Source organism: Phascolarctos cinereus, unplaced genomic scaffold, assembly GCF_003287225.1.
Source record: "Phascolarctos cinereus isolate Bilbo 61053 unplaced genomic scaffold, phaCin_HiC Scaffold_2;HRSCAF=192, whole genome shotgun sequence".
Taxonomy (NCBI): Eukaryota; Metazoa; Chordata; class Mammalia; order Diprotodontia; family Phascolarctidae; genus Phascolarctos; species Phascolarctos cinereus.
This window is the reverse complement of record NW_027555625.1, coordinates 398,113,586-398,130,588: the sequence shown is the minus strand read 5'-3', so window position 1 is coordinate 398,130,588 and position 17,003 is coordinate 398,113,586. Positions and strand designations below refer to the sequence as shown.

Here is a 17,003-nt window from a genome sequence, read left to right as displayed (position 1 = left end):
AATTAGAGTATTTGAATAGAATATTATTGTCCCATAAGAAACAATAAGCATTATGAATAATGAAAATTATGTAAAGACTTGAACTGATGAAAAATGAAGTAAGCAGAACCAGGAGAACAATATATACAATGACTACAATGATTTGAGTGGCAAAAATGACAATAATGCAACAATTAAACCTGAGGTTTTTGAGATTATACTGATCAAGCATGGTCCCAAAGAGGAGATAAGATAAGGCACTGCTCTCCTTTCTTTACAGTGGTGGGAGACTATGAGCATGGCATGCTAGAGGATATGCCAGATATTTCCAAAATGTTCATTAGTTTTACTCTCTTTCCCCCCCATCTTTTTAATTCTTTGTTATAAAGAATGGCTCTTTGTGGAATGTACTGGGAAATGTAGATGGTAAATAATCAAAAGGTAGCTATATTTTTTATGTCACTAAATTTTAAATGCTACTTTAAAAAACTAATCTAAAATGAAGAATTTTAATACACACCCACATATAGTTAAGTAAAATATATTTCATGCAAAATGCATATGCCCCATAGCTGTGGGCTTCTGATTACACTGGGAAGAAGTGACTAAAATTAGTTTAGAGAGCTTGAGATACCAACTGGAATCATTTCACCCACTGTCAAGCTCCCAACCCAAGGGAAGAGAGTAGGATGAAGGCAGCTGTTTACCAACAAAGAATATCTAATTAAATCAATTTGAAATCTTCAGAGAGACCACAGTGGAGCCTTGAATGAATATGGGCAAAAGCATATTTCCAGATTCTTTAGAATATTGCCAAGGAAAAATTACCAAAAAAGACATCTTCAAAACTCTGAGAGGAAAATCTTCAATTGGGCACTTTTGGTATACTATGAATTAAAATATTTATTTACTATTTTAATAGCAAGCTTTTACTGGAAAGCATATGAGCTATGGATGGGAAAAGAAACATTTAACACAAAAGGAACACATATTTACAAAAAGCAAGGATGCTGTCATTAGTCCTATCTCTGCCATTAATTCACTTTGTGACCTAAGTAATACCTCCAAGTCTAAATTTCTTCATGTAAACAATGAGAAGGCTGTACAAGATGGTTTCTATAAACTCTTTTCAGCTCTGACGTTTTATGTCTATGCTACACGTTCTATTCTGTTAGATTGGGTTCAAGGAGTCCTTGAGTCTAGTCTGGACTGGTATTAACTCACTGTGGAGAATAGAAAAATCCATTTCCTTTCTCTGGGCTTCAATCTTTTCCATTATAAATGAGGATTGTTCTGGGCCAGGGTGAGCTTGTTCCAAACTAACGATTCAGATTTGGTCATGAAATGCAATGCAACATTCGTGGCCGTTAAGACATAATTTTAAAAATCCTGTACTTAGGACAAAATTAAATAGTATATTATTCTTGATTGAAAAAATAATTTCCTTTGTCTCCACACTCATCACAATGTCAACACTAGGTCAGAAAGGTGGCACTATGACTTCAAGGCAGTAGAAAACCTGATAAACCTCTAGAGCATCAATGTAGGCTGGGTTTTTAAATTCCCTAGTTTTTTCGTGCAAAACAAATATCAAGGATAACCTCCTTGCATTCTTAAAGGGAAACCATCTCAACCAATATAAAATAAAGATGGTTGCTATCACACAGACATTGGAGTAACTAGATAATCTCTAAGATCCCTTCCAGCTTTCAAATTACAGAACCGTTCTATGCCCTTGAAGTGTGACAGGTGGCATGGTCTAGGTGTACATTCACTGGTGTTGCAGAAACAGTAAGTATCTACATTTGGCTTATTGCCCAGCTTGGTGTCACCCACAGAAAGGTAGTTTGTCAATTAATTAATTGATTATCCAGGTAGGGAGTGTTAGATTTCCACTGCCATGTGGCACTACCCTGAGGCCAGCAGCCAAGTGGTTTTGTCAAATAGTATCTAGTATACAAGTTCAGGTTTTTCCTGTGGATGAATATCCTTATTCATAACCAGAGGGCACCTGTCTGAACTTAAGATCTTAGGCTAATCTTACTTTAATTGTCCAAAGTTCATATTTTCAGGTGCCATGGAACTGGCCCCATGGAACAGCATAGATCTAAAAGTATGAGAAGGAATTTGAGGGACTGGATTTGTTATTGCCATGTTGTAGGAAATTTCTACTGGGGAAATTCCTATACCAAAGCAGATGGATACCTGGGTACCTTCTCTACCATTTGCAAGCTTAGAGAATTATTAGGAACATTGAGAAGTTAAATGCCTTTTCCAGGATCACACAATTATCATGTGGCAGAGGAAGGATTTTAAATTAACTCTCCTTGACTTCAAGACCGATTTTCTATATAGTGTTATACCCCACCCCTAATGACAACATACTCCAAGAATGAAGAATGTACTTCAGGATGTCCAAAACAGAAAATATGTCATCTCTGCTTCTGAATTCTTACCCTGCAATTAAGAAAACTTGGCTGACCAGTTTAATTTATAGACCTTAATAAGACTTTACAAATGGCTATACTAAGACATACTATGGCAAAAACAAAACAAAACAGGAACTATGAATTGAATTTTATCTTAGCAATATTGTAAGGAAACTTCTTTAACGAAGTGACTCCCTTCCTTCTATGCCTTCTTCCAGTTGGTAGATAGGGATAAAAAATACATATATATATATATATATATATATATATATATAATATATATATAATATATAATATATATATAATATATATATATATATATAGGCAGGGAACTAATAATGATCAACTTGGCAAGCAATCAGAGAAAACATGGGAGAAACACAACAGTTTGGGTCAATTTGGCTCCCTGCCCAATTTCACCAGCAGTCAGAAATATCATGGCAGCTATCACATCAACTCAATCTTGCTCAGTCTAATCTCCATGAAAAACTTAGTTCTATTCTAGTGATTAAAGATGCCTAGAGGTCTTCAGGCCTTTGCCATTGAAGCTAAAATCTGTCCCAGCTTATCTGTCTACTGTGCCTCAGAACGTTTTGTTTTATTTTGTTTTTCCCAGTTTGTTTTAATTGAGAGAGACCTAGTTGCTAGAGCTGGTAGCTCCAATTGTGCTGGGATCTTTAAGTATATATTTGGCCGTGTGTCTTTATTTGGATTAGATAATCTCGAAGGCCCCTTCCAGATGTCACATGCTATTTACAGCATGCAATATATTCTATTTGATGATTCTATTTTATACTATACTGAGAATAAGATGTGAGTTATAATCCCAGTTCTATAATTAATTTGCCATGTTATTGGTTGAGTCATGTAACTATTCTGATTCTGACTTTTCCTCTTCTATAAAAATGAAGAGAGAGAGCTACGTGATCTCTATACCTCTTTTCATCTCCAATATTATAGGATTCATCAGTTTGTTCAAAGTTATAATGAAACTACATTATCTATATATCTGTAGATACATAAGGTAGATTAAGTGTGTGTGTATGTGTGTATGTGTGTGTGTGTGTGTCTGTGTGTGTGTGTGTGTGTGTGTGTGTGTGTGTGTGTGTGTGTGTGTGAGAGAGAGAGAGAGAGAGAGAGAGAGAGAGAGAGAGAGAGAGAGAGAATATTACTTAGCTAAACTTGGAAAAAACACTAGTTGTGATTTTTACTTCAATGCTCTGCCAATCAGCTTTCTTACAGAATCACAGATTTTCAGTTGGAAGATACCTTTGAGGTGATCTGATCCTATGTATTGGGTCTATGAATCTTCCATATAATAAATTTAATTGGTGGGTGGTCACCCAGTGATTGAGAAATCATTGCCTCACAATAAATTCCTTTTTTGCATATCTTTGTTAGAAAGATTTTCCTTATATTAAACTGAATTTTGACTCCTTAAAGTATGTGTACATTAGACCTAGTTATCCCTCAGAAGCTTAGATCCCATATGCCCACTCCTTACCCTCAATATGTATGTTCTCCAGGTTAAAAAAAAAAAGTTCATTTCCTTGAGTTACTTGCATTCTGGAAGATTCAAACCCTTAGACATCTATTCTTAGACAGTCTTCCATTACTTCTTGTTCACAGAAAGTCTTCAACTAGTCTAATTATTAGCTAATAACTACATATGATATCCCCTTCCAGGAGTGTTTGCGTTTAAATGAGGCACTCTTAGAGACAGAAAAGTCATTAATTCCAAAAGAAATGCATCTCAAATGCTATAATTTCAGTCTTCCCTTTCTTTTACCCCTTAAGTCAGACTCCATGCAGCCTATTCCATCTACTTTCAATCACAGCACTTTCCTTTCTATGATAATTAAGCTCTCAGAGATCACTCAACAAGTCCCTCATCCCACCCCACCCCAGCCTCTTATCTGCCCATGTAAATAGCTGATAGTCTTATTATATTCCATTGCCAGGGTGGGGGTGGGGGAAGATGGGATGGAGGAGGTTGTGATTTTCATCTAGCTTAGTACTGGAGCCACAGTTATCACTCCCAACAAAGCTCTATTGTGGGCCTGGTCATTGTAGCTAGGATACTAACTCACCAATGAGCACTCCCAGGACCACCTGGGCAACTTTGGACATCAGTACAAGTGAGAAAGAGTGCCAAGTGGAATGATAGTGGAGAGGCTTGGGAGAGGAGGTGTTCATAATAATAGTAATAATGATAGAAATGGCTTCTGGGGCGAGAGAAAAGAAAGGAAAGTCAGAAATACTGCCCTATGGGGGTCTATGTACCTTAGAATGGCATATATCAGAAGAAAAAGAAGGAATCTGAAGCAAGTTAACTAACTATTAAATACTCTTACTTGAAATGAATAATTTATATATCAATATGCAGCTGCTTCTACTTGGCTAGGAGGAGGGGGTGTTGTGAAAATACATCTACTGGGACACCTAAAGAGTCCAGAACTGTATAGTGATGTAGGGGACTTCCTTTGATATTCCACATACACATTAAGAAACAGATGTGCACAACCATCCAACCTCCCATGTATGCACAATAGTGTCTGGCAAATTCTCACTTTCTGTCTCCCAGACATAATTTCTCCCTCACACAGATTCATGCACATGACCTCTCCTGCCTGTCTTTCTTCTTTCTCTCTCTCAGTGACTCTGTCTTTCTCACAAACATACCAGTCTGTGACTCCTGCCTACACAAATAGCCTTTTCTCACATGTATATACACATGCATGTGCATGCTTACACACACACACAGTTTCATACACATACAAAGACATACACAGATGTCCTCTACACACAACAGTTTCTATCTCTTAACCCCACAATCTCTCTGAAACACACACACACACACACACACGCAACCATTCTCTTTTTGTGTCAGTCTTCTGATTCTTTGTCTTTCTGTCTTTATTCATGCTTCATATAGACATACACACAAACACAAATACAGGCCCCCCCCACACACACACCATGAAACTTCCAAGGGCAGAGACTGAAAGACAGAAAAGTTATTTCCAGTCAAGTGACTCAGCACTCTTTATTTTGACTTTGACTTTGAGCTTCACATCTGTGGTAGTACTCATATTATGGCTGCAAGAAGAAAATTGTTCCCAGGTGAGAAGTAAATTATCTGGCTTGGCACTAAAACGTTGAAAAGGGAAATTTCCCCTGTTTGCTGTGGGCTCCAACCCTTTGTTCAAATAACTCTTTGCTACCCAGTCAAGCAGTGAGTGTACATGTGTGAACACACACACACACACACACACACACACACACACACACACACTCACACTATGCAATCTCACCCTAAAGTAGATTTTAGTTTAGCATTGCATGCATACATTTGCATGCATGTACAACAATGCAATCCCATGCATAGTCAGAGAGAGGAGGGGAGCACTAAAGGACCTGTTCCTCAAAAACTTTGACTGCACCTTGCTTTACTTGTCTATCTATTGCACTGCATCCAATATTTTAGGAGAGTTCAAGCATTGATTACAATCATAATGCTTGAGCTACCCTGCTGTTCCAGCAATTTGCTTGTCATTACATGTTTGAAGGCTTGAAAATGGCTGGCCTTATTAGTAGATCCTCAGAGCTCCTGCGAAACCAGTAACCTTTAAAAACTTTGTGCAAGTGACACTGCCTCCTCTAAAGCAGGCTTTGTCTCTGTGACTAGGAAACAGCAACAAATCAATGCTCTAGCAATACCCGAACACCTTCTTTCATAGCCCTACAAATGAAGACTAACAGTGACTCAGTGGTAACATGGGAGAGAGAAATCACTATTTCCTGCTGTAGCTTAATAACAACACTGGCAATATGTCAACAGTAATAATAATACTTTACCTCAAAACCAAACCAACCATTCATATCCTGAGGGGATTAGGGGAATATAGACACATGGGGAGTATAAGACAGTGTGAAGTGCAGCAGGGACTTTGTTTGTCCTCACACTGCCTGCCTGGAAGGGTACTTGAGTCCCTGGTGAAGTAGGTCCTAGTCATACAATTGATCGGTTTAGCACCCAGGATAGTATGCTATATTACAATTCAGAATCTTCATCTTGTGGAACTCTTTTTTTTTTTTCCTTTAAGATTAAGTATAGAAGAAAAAAGGAGCCAAGATGGCAAAGTAAGAAGTAAGTTGTTCTTACCCTCCCTTATTAACTTCTGAAAGCCCAGAAAATATTGCCCCAGGAAAAAACCCTGCAACAGCTGAAACAGAAGAAAGATGGGGTGCAGCAGTCCATTAGTCCAGGTAGCTTGAGGGATAAATAGTAAAGGTACCCCCTTGCCCTGGAGGAAGGGGAGCAGTACAGAATGGAAGAAACTCAGCAAGCTAGCAGAAAGCCCCACCTCAGCATACCAGGGGGAGATGCTGAAACCCAGGTGGTGGAGCAGGCAAACACCAACACCAGGACCCCAAGTGCCTCAGTGAGGGTGGGGGAACCAGTGGAAAACAGGTTGGAAAACCACCAGGTGCCTCAGCATTCTATAGCAGCTTGGTCTCCCAGTGCCTCAGCAAAATTCTGGGAAGCAGTGCTCCAAGGAGCCCCAGGTGGATAAATATCCTGCAACATCCATCTGAAAGGAGCTGAAGAAAGCAAAAGGAAGGAAAGGCCTGGTTGAGTAGGAAATCTCATTACCCAATTACCTACTCCTATTACCACATTACCCAATTCTACTCTAAGAGTTCCAGTGTTACTGATTCCAGCCCAACACCAGGTAAGCTGCCAGAACCCTACAGCCTCCAACTGCCAGCATCAGACGCACCAGCACATAAAGACGGTGACCAGGCCCTAGGCTTTCAACACAAGAAGCTTGGGTCATTGCCCTCTGCTCACCAGTAGGAAAGCTCAATCTTCTTTAAAGGCCAGGAAATAAGCAAATGCCATAAGCAAAAAGAAATGTATGATAGATTCTTATTATGGGAAAAGTGAAGATCAAGGTAGAAATTCTGAAGAGGACAACATTGTCAACAAACCCACATCTGGAAAGTCAAAAGGGAATATGAACTGGTCTGAAACTCAAAAAGCTTTCTTAGAAGAGCTTAAGAAGGATTTTAAAAGTCAAATGAAAGATGTAGAAGAAAAAGTCAATAGCTTGGAAAAAGAAGGACAAAAATTAACTATAGAAAATAAGTCCTTAAAAAATACAATTGGCCAACTGGAAAAAAGTACAATGAAGAAAACAAGGCCCTACAAAGTACAATTGGTCAAATGGGGAAGGAGGAACAATATCTAATAGCAGAAAACAATTTGTTAAAAATTAGAATTGGGAAAATGGAAGCTAATGAGCCTATGAGAGAGCAACAATCAGTGAAACAGAAACAAAAGAATGAGAAAATAAAAGAAAACCTAAAATACCTCATTGGTAACACCGGTAAATTGATCCAGGAGAGACAATTTAAAAATTGTTGGTCTACCTGAAAATTGCAATGAAAAAAAAAAAAGCCTGGACAGTGTCTATCAGGAAATCATAAAGAAAAACTGTCCTGAGGTCCCAGAACCAAAGAGTAAAATAGCCATAGAAAGAATACACCAATCACCTCCTGAAAGAGATCCCACATTGAAAACAACAAGGAATATGGTATCCAAATTGCAAAATTACCAGCTCAAAGAGAAAATACTGCAAGCAACCAGAAAGAAACAATTTAAATATCATGGAACCACTGTCAGGATTACACAGAATCTTGTAGCTTCTACATTAAAGACTGTAGGGTATGAAATATGATATTCTGTAAGGCAAAGGAGCTTGGATTACAACCAAGGATAAAGTAGCCAGCAAAAATGAGAATGATTTTTCAAGGGAACTGATGGATATTCAACAAAATAGGGAACTTCCAAACCTTCCTGATAAAAAGACCAGAGCTCAATAGAAAATTTGGTGTATAAATAAAAGTCTCAAGAGAGACATAATGAGGTAAATGGGACAGAAAGAAACAACATGGTATTAATAAGGGCAAGCTGTTTACATCCCTATAAGGGAAGATGACACTTGTAACTCTTGAGAACGGTATTGTTATTTCACCACTTTAAAGGGCTATACATAAAATGGGTTGACTTTGATGTAATGATAAAAAAAATCTAATCAAGTGGGTACATTGGTTCCAAGGAAGTGGATTAATCTGACCTAACTAAGAAAATGTACTGAGAGAAAAGGAAAGGAGGAGGCAGAGAAGGGTAAATTACATTACAGGAAAAGGATAAAAATTACAGCAGAGGGAAAGAAGGGAGGGAGATGAGTTTTGTTTGAACCTTACTCTCATCAGATTTGGCTCAAGAAGGGAATAACATAATCAATTAGGTATAGAAATCTAAATTGCCCTATGGGCAGTAGGAGGGAAAGGGGAAAAGAAAAGGGAGGGAGGATAGAAGGTAGGGAAGAAGTAATAAGGGTAAAGGGGAAGAAAAGGGAGGGAGGTAATAGAAGGGAGGTGGAAGTGAGGAGGTGGTGGTCAAAAGCAAAGCACTTGTGAGGAGAGAAAAGGAGAAAGGAGAAAGAAAAGCATAAACAGAGGGGAAAAGGATGGAGAGAAAGACACATGTAACAATCATAACTGTGAATGTGAATGGGATGAATTCTCCCATATAATGGAAGTGGATAGCAGAATGGATTAAAAACCATAATCCTACAACATGTTGTTTACAGGAAACACATTTGAAACAGAGGGACACACACAGGGTAAAGAGAAAAGGCTGGACCAGAATATATTCTGCTTCAGCTGAAGTAAAAAAAAAAAAAGCAGGGGTAGCAATCCTGATCTCAGAAAAAGCAAAAGCAAAAATAGATCTTATCAAAAGAGATAAGGAAGGAAACTACATCCTGCTAAAAGGCAACATAAACAATGAAGTAATATCATTACTAAACATATATGCACCAAATGGTATAGCATCCAGATTCTTAGAGGAGAAGTTCAGGGAGTTATGGGGAGAAATAGACAGCAAAACTATACTTGTGGGGAACTTCAACCTCCCTGTCTCTAAACACAAAATTAACAAGAAAGAAGTTAAGGAGGTGGATAGAATATTAACAAATTTAGGTATACTAGACCTCTGGACAAAACTGAAAGAGGATAGAAAGGAATATACTTTTTCCTTGGCAGTACATGGCACATAAACAAAAATTGACCAGGTACTAGGGCATAAAAACCTCACAATCCAATGCAGAAAGGCAGAAATATTAAATACATCCCTTTCAGATCATGATGCAATAAAAATTATATATAATAAAGGGCCATGGAAAGATAGACTAAAAGTAATTGGAAAATAAATAATCTAATCCTAAAAAATGATTGGGTCAAACAACAAATCATAGAAACAATCAATATCTTCATTCAAGACAATGACAATAATGAGATAACATACCACAACTTATGGTATGCAGTGAAAGCAGCTTGTAGGGGAAGTTTTGTATCTCTAAATGCTTACATGCATAAAATAGAAACAAAAGGAGATCAATAAATTGGGCATACAACTAAAAAAAACTAGAAAAAGAACAAATTAAAGATCCTCAATTAAACACCAAATTAGAAATACCAAAAACCAAAGAGAAATTAGTAAAATAGAAATTAAGAAACCTATTAAAGTAATAAATAAAATGAAGAGCTGGTTTTATGGGAAAAAAACCCAATAAAATAGATAAACCTTTGGTTAATTTAATTTAAAAAAAAGAAAGAAGAAAACCACATTATCAGTATCAAAAATGGAAAAGGTGAAGCCACCCCCAATTAAAACAATAATTATGAAGTATTTTGCTGAACTGTATGCCAATAAATTTGACAATCTTAGTGAAACAGATATTTACAAAAATATAAATTGCCCAGGTTAACAGAAGAGGAAGTAAAATACTTAAATAACCCCATCTCAGAAAAAGAAATTGAACAAGCCATGGATGAATGCCCTAGGAAAAAATCTCCAGGGCCAGATGGATTTACAAGCAAATTCTATCAAACTTTTAAAGAATAATTAATTCCAATACTATATAGACTATTTGGGAATATAGGAGAAAAGGAGATTTACTAAATTTTTTTTTTTATGGTACAAATATGGTGCTGATACCTAAACCATGAAGAGTCAAAACAGAGAAAGAAAATTATGGATCAATTTCCCTAATGAATATAGATGCAAAAATTTCAAATAAAATATTAGCAAATAGATTACAGCAACTTATCACAAGAATAATGCATTATGACCAGGTAGTATTTATACCAGGAATGCAGGGCTGGTTCAATAGTAGGAAAAAATATCCACATAATTGATTGTATCAACAGCAAAACTAACAGAAACCACGTGATTATCTCAATAGATGCAGAAAACGCTTTTGAGGAAACAGTTATGTGGCACAGTGGCTACATCACTGGCCCTGCAGTCAGAAGGACCGGGGTTCAAATCCTGCCTGAGACCAAACACTTGACACTTACTAGCTGTATGACCCTGGTCAAGTCACATAACTCCAATTGCCTAGAAAAGAAAAGGAAAAAAGCTTTTGACAAAACACAACACTCATTCCTATTAAAAACACTAGAGAGCATAGGAATAAATGGAGTCTTCCTTAAAATAATAAATAGCATCTACTTAAAACTTTCAGCAAGCATCATACATAATGAGGACAAACAAGAAGCATTTCCAACAAGGTCAGGGGCGAAACAAGGATGTCCATTATCACCACTGTTGTTCAGTATCACACTGGAAATGTTAGCTTTAGCAATAAAAGAAGAAAAAGAAATTGAAGGTATTTGAATAGGCAAAGAAGAAACAAAGCTATCACTCTTTGCAGATGATATGATGATATACTTAGAAAATCTTAGAGAATCAAGTGAAAAACTACTTGAAATAATAAACAACTCTAAGAAAGTGGCAGGTTATAAAATAAACCGATATAAATCACTGGGATTTCTATATATTACCAACAAAGCCCAACAGCAAGAGATAGAAAGAGAAATTCCGTTTAAAGTTACTGTAAACATTATAGAATATTTAGGAGCCTACCTATGGAAACAAATCCAGGAACTATAAGAACACAATTACAAAACACTTTTCACACAAATAAAGTCAGACCTAAATAATTGGAAAAACATCAGTTACTCATGGGTAGGCTAAGCTAATAAAATAAAAATGACAATTCTTGGGGCAGCTAGGTGGCACAGTGGATACAGCACTGGCCCTGGAGTCAAGAGGACCTGAGTTTGAATTTGGATTCAGATATATAGCACTCACTAGCTGTGTGACCCTGGGTAAGTCACTTAACCCAAATTGCCCTCACCAAAAAAAAAAGAAAAAGAAAAAATGACAATTCTACCTAATCTAATTTATTTATTCAGTGCCCTACCAATCAAACTTTCAAAAAATTATTTTGTGGAGTTAGAAATAATAGGAACAAGATTCATTTGGAAGAACAAAAGGTCCAAAATAGCAAGGGAATTAATGAAAAGAAATGCAGGTGAAGATGGCCTGACCATTCCAGATCTTAAATTGTATTATAAAGCAGCAATCATCAAAACTGCTTGGTACTGGCTAAGAAATAGAGTGGTGGTTCAGTAGAATAGGTTAAGTATGCAAGGCAAGATATATCACACCTAAAACTATAAAAGAGAAAGTAGAGACTGTATATATTAAGAGACTAAATGTCTTTCTAAAGTAAGTTCTTAACAGGAAGAGCATATTAGAGCACTTTGTATCCATGCAATACCAGTCTTACCATTAACTTTTGGAAGAGTAAAATGGACAATGGGTTTAGACAGTATACAAACAAAAAACTTGAAAAACTGTAGTATAATACATTACCCCAAGACAGGTACAGAAAAGTTGAGAATTGACTTATTACAGGCAGCTTGGTGGTGCAGTAGTCAATGTAGTGGACTTGGAGTCAGGATGACTTAACTCTAAACTTAAGATAGTAGTGGTACGATCCTGGGTGAGTCATATAAGCTCCTTTAGCCTCAGTTTCACCATCTTGCAGATGAAGATAATACTAGCACCTACTTCACAAGGTTGTTGGGAAAATCAAGTGAGATTTTATACATATATATATATATATATATATATATATATATATATATATATATATATAAAGTTACTTTGCAAACCTTAAAGACCCATAAAATACTATTATTATTATTATCATTATTATTGTTAATAATGGAAAAGAGAAAGATGATGCTTGTTCTTGGAGCAGATGATAAACAGGCTAAAAACTTAAACAAAAACTTTATGAATAACCACATGCTATTTTCCAAAGCAATAGTAAAAGCACACGATTGGAATATGCTTCTGATCTTGTTCCTGTTATAATTGATATTGATGTACTTCCAAATGGAGCCTATGAAATTATCAATATTTAAGAGCAGAACCAAAAAGCCCTCCATGGATGGCATCTATATGAACTCAGATGACACTATATCAGCAACAACAACAACAACAAAGATGGAACAAATAGCTGTCACGCAGATTTATTTACAGAAACCGAGAGCTTTGTTATAGCAAAGGAAGACCATGTAATTGTTGCCAGAAATTATGGAAAGGTCATCATTAAGAAGCCCAGACTTTACATTTTGCATGACTTCCTAGGTATAATTGATATCTTATTGCTTCCCTTCTTGAGGGAGGTGGGGCGTAGGAACTGGGAACTCAATTTTTTTAAAAAAAAATTAATGTTAAACAGTTTTTAAAAGTTTGATTGGGATATATTTAATGAAGTAAATATAATTTATTAAGGAGTCTAGGCTTACTGATCAGATTCTGAAAGAATCTGAAGAATAATAGAAATTATAATATTTATCATAATAGTATGCACATATTTAGCTTCTACCAGATATTCCAAGTCATAGTCATGTGGTTAGAATGCTACAACAAAAGTTCTTATTCTTCAGACTCACAAATGTCACCTCCTTGTATTATAAAGGGAAACACTGACAGGTCCTTTAGAATTCAACATAGAACCTAAAACATAACCAAAGCATCACGTAAACAAAAGTGTTACACATTATCTTCCATATACAATACTGACAAAAATTAGGAACAATGATTTTGTTACTTGTTACCATACTTAAGACTCACAACAACCAAATGATTTGGGACAAAAAATATAGAGAACATATAGAATAGATCAAAACTGTATGGGGAGCCAAGATGGCAGAGGAAGAAGTAAGTCGCTCTCACCCTCCCTTATTGACCCCAGAAAGCCTAGAAAACATCACCCCAGGAAAAACTCTGGAACAGTTGAGCCAGCAGAAAGACAGAGTGCAGCAGTCTTGTAGCCTAGAAAGCTTGGGAGATTAATTGGAAAGGCCCCTCTCTCTCTGGGGGAGGGGAAGTAGTACAGGACTGGAGGCATCCCAGCAAGCTCCACCTCAACAAGTCAGGGGAAGACCCTAAGATCCAGCGTACTGGAGCAGGCAATCACCAACACCAAGAACCGCATCCCCCACCCCAAGTGCCTTAGCACAGGCAGAAGAACCAGTAAACACCAGCTCAGAAAACCAGCACATTCACCCACGTTCTCCAGGAGCCAAATCTCCTGGTGCTCAGCACAAATGCAGGCTGGCAGATGTCCTGCAGCAGTTAAGCATTCAAGTGCTTTAAAGAAGCCCAGATGAGTAGGCAACCCACACCCACCCCAAAAGCTCCAGTGCTGCTGACCCCAGCACAGCAATAGGTAAGCTGCCAGATTCTTACAGCTTGCAGCTGTCAGCCCTTGAGGCCCCCGCACACAAATCCAGTGACCAGGGCCTGGGCTCCTAGCACAAGAAGTTTGAGTCAGTGTTCCCTGTGCTCCAGCAGGACAGCGCAATATTAAAAGCCATGAAATAGGCAAACACCATGAAAAAAAACAGAAATGGACGATGATGAAAGATTCTTGTTATGGGGACAGGGAAGATCAAGCCACAAATTCAGAAGAGGATAACATTGTCAATATGTTCATATCTGAAACCTCAAAGGGGAATATGACCTGATCTCAGGTGCAAAAAGCCTTCGTGGAATAGCTCAAAAGGGATTTTAAAAGTCAAATAAGAGAGGCAGAAGAAAAATTGGCAAAGAAAATGAGAGCTATGCATGAGAGAGTCAATAGCTTGGGAAAGGAAGGACAAAAAATGACTAAAGAAAACAAGTCCTTAAAAATACAATTGGGGCAGCTAGGTGGCGCAGTGGATAGAGCACCAGCCCTGGATTCAGGAGGAACTGAGTTCAAATCCGGCCTCAGACACATAACACTTACTAGCTGTGTGACCCTGGGCAAGTCACTTAACCCCATTGCCTAACCCCCCCCCAAAAAAAAATACAATTGGCCAAATGGAAAAAAAAAACTACACTAAAGAAATCAACTCCTTAAAAAGTAGAATTGACTAAAAGGAAAAGGAGGTACAAAATATAATAGAAGGAAACAAATAATTAAAAATTAGAATCGGGTAAGTGGAAGCTAATGACTCCATGAGACATCAAAGATCAATCGAACAGAAAGAAAAAAATGAAAAAATAGAAGAAAATATAAAATACCTCTTTGGTAAAACAACTGACCTGGAAAATAGATCCGGGAGAGACAATTTAAAAACTATTGATCTACCTGAAAACCATGATGAAAAAAAAGGGCATGGACAGCATCTTTCAGGAAATCATCACAGAAAACTGCCCTGAGGTCCTAGAACTAGAAGGTAAAATAGTTATCAAAAGAATCCACTGATCGTCTCTTGAAAGAGATCCCGACTTGAAAATGCCAAGGAATGTTGTAGCTAAATTCCAAAATTCCCAAGTTGAAAATACCTCAAGCAGCCAGAAAGAAACAATTTAAATATCATAGAAACAAAGTGAGGATTATGCAGGACCTTGCAGCTTCTACATTAAAAAGTCAGAGGGCTGGGAATATGATATTCTATAAGGTGAAGTAGCTTGAATTACAATGAAGGATCAACTACCTGGCAAAATTGAGCATAATCTTTCAGGGGAGGAGATAGATATTCAATGAAATAGGAGACTTCCAAACCTTCTTGATGAAAAGACCAGAACTCAACAGAAAATTTGATCTGCAAACCAGGAAAGAAATAAAATATTAATAAGGGCAAACTGTTTATGTCCCTACAAGGAAAGATTACATTTGTAACTCTTGAGAACTGCGTCATTATTACAACATTTAAAAGGATATACATGGACAGAGGGCATAGGTATATGTTGACTTTGATGTGGTGACAAAAAATCTAATTAAGTGGTGAAAAGGGATTATTCTGAGAGAGGAGGCAGCAAAGGGTAAATTACACCACATGAAAAGACATGAAATCCTATTACAGTAGAGGGAAAGAAGGGAGGGAGATGAACATTATTTGAACCTTGCTTTCATCAGATTTCACTCAAAGAGGGAAATAACAATCAGATTATTTCTAACTCTTAGAAGAGAGAAAGGAGAGAAGAAGTAGTGAGGGTAAAGGGGAAGAAAAAGGAGGGGGCTTACAAAGGAGGGCAGACTGAAAAAGGTGGTAGTCAAAAGCAAAACTCTAGTGAGGCAGGAAAGGGAAAAAGGATAGAGAAAAGCATAAACAGGGAGGAAAATAGGATGGAGAGGAAGACATAGATAGTAACCATAACTATGTGAATAGGATAAATTCTCCCATAAAACAGAAGTGGATAACAGAGTGGATTAAGAATCATAATCCTAGCCAGACCCAACAAGCCAGGGAGTAAGCAGATGTCTGCCTGACCACCTACCACCCACCACCCACCACCCAACCACAGACCATCTACCACAGATCCTGACTACTTGCACCATGTGCAGCAGCTCCAATGTCATTGCCATGAGGAAGATAGTGCAGCAGCTCCAGCTTGAGGCCAGGCTCCACCGCGTTAAGGTTTCTCAAGCTGCTGCTGATCTGAAACAGTTTTGCCTGCAAAATGCCCAAAATGATGCCCTGCTGACTGGAGTATCTTCCAAGACTAATCCTTTCCAGCCCCCAAAAGTCTGTTTCTTGTAGCAAGATGATCTTAAGCTACTTGGGAAGGATCTCCGAATCCAGTCTTTATATGTGGATCTGTGATATATGTTTTTTTTCCTCTTTTTTAACATTAATTAATTTATTTTTAGTTTTCAACAGGTTTTCTTTTTTTTTTAAATAGCCAATTATTCATTTATTTTATTTTTTTTAAATAGGCTCCAAGTTTTGTTTATTGGATCGTTTTTTCTTTTTTTCTTTCAGTTTTAAGTTCTCCTTTGATTTTTCTTAAATTTCTATTTAAGTGTTTAATTGAGGGTTTCTAATTTCTTGCTTTTCTGTTTTTTTAGTTGCATGCCCAATTTGTTGATCTGCCCTTTTTCTCTATTATTGATATAAATGTTTAGAGATATAAATTTCCATTTAGAACTTCTTTGACTGCATTCCACAAATGTTGTCATTTTGTCTCATTGTCATTCTGTTTAATAAAATTAGGGATCATTTGTATGATATGTTATTTGACCCACTCATTCTTTAGGAATGACTAATTACTTTCCAGTTAATTTTTAATCTGTATTTCAAAGGCCTTATATTGAATGTAATTTTTATTGCACTGAGGTTAGAAAAGTTTCATTAAACATTACTGATTTTCTGCTTTTGTCTGTGTTG

At 37.1% G+C, this 17,003-nt stretch overlaps 1 pseudogene; it reads left to right on the top strand.

The window, feature by feature from the left end:
* Positions 1 to 16,172: 16,172 nt before the first annotated feature.
* Positions 16,173 to 16,376, top strand: LOC110212300 (guanine nucleotide-binding protein G(I)/G(S)/G(O) subunit gamma-5 pseudogene; annotated as a pseudogene).
* The last annotated feature ends 627 nt before the right edge of the window (positions 16,377 to 17,003 follow it).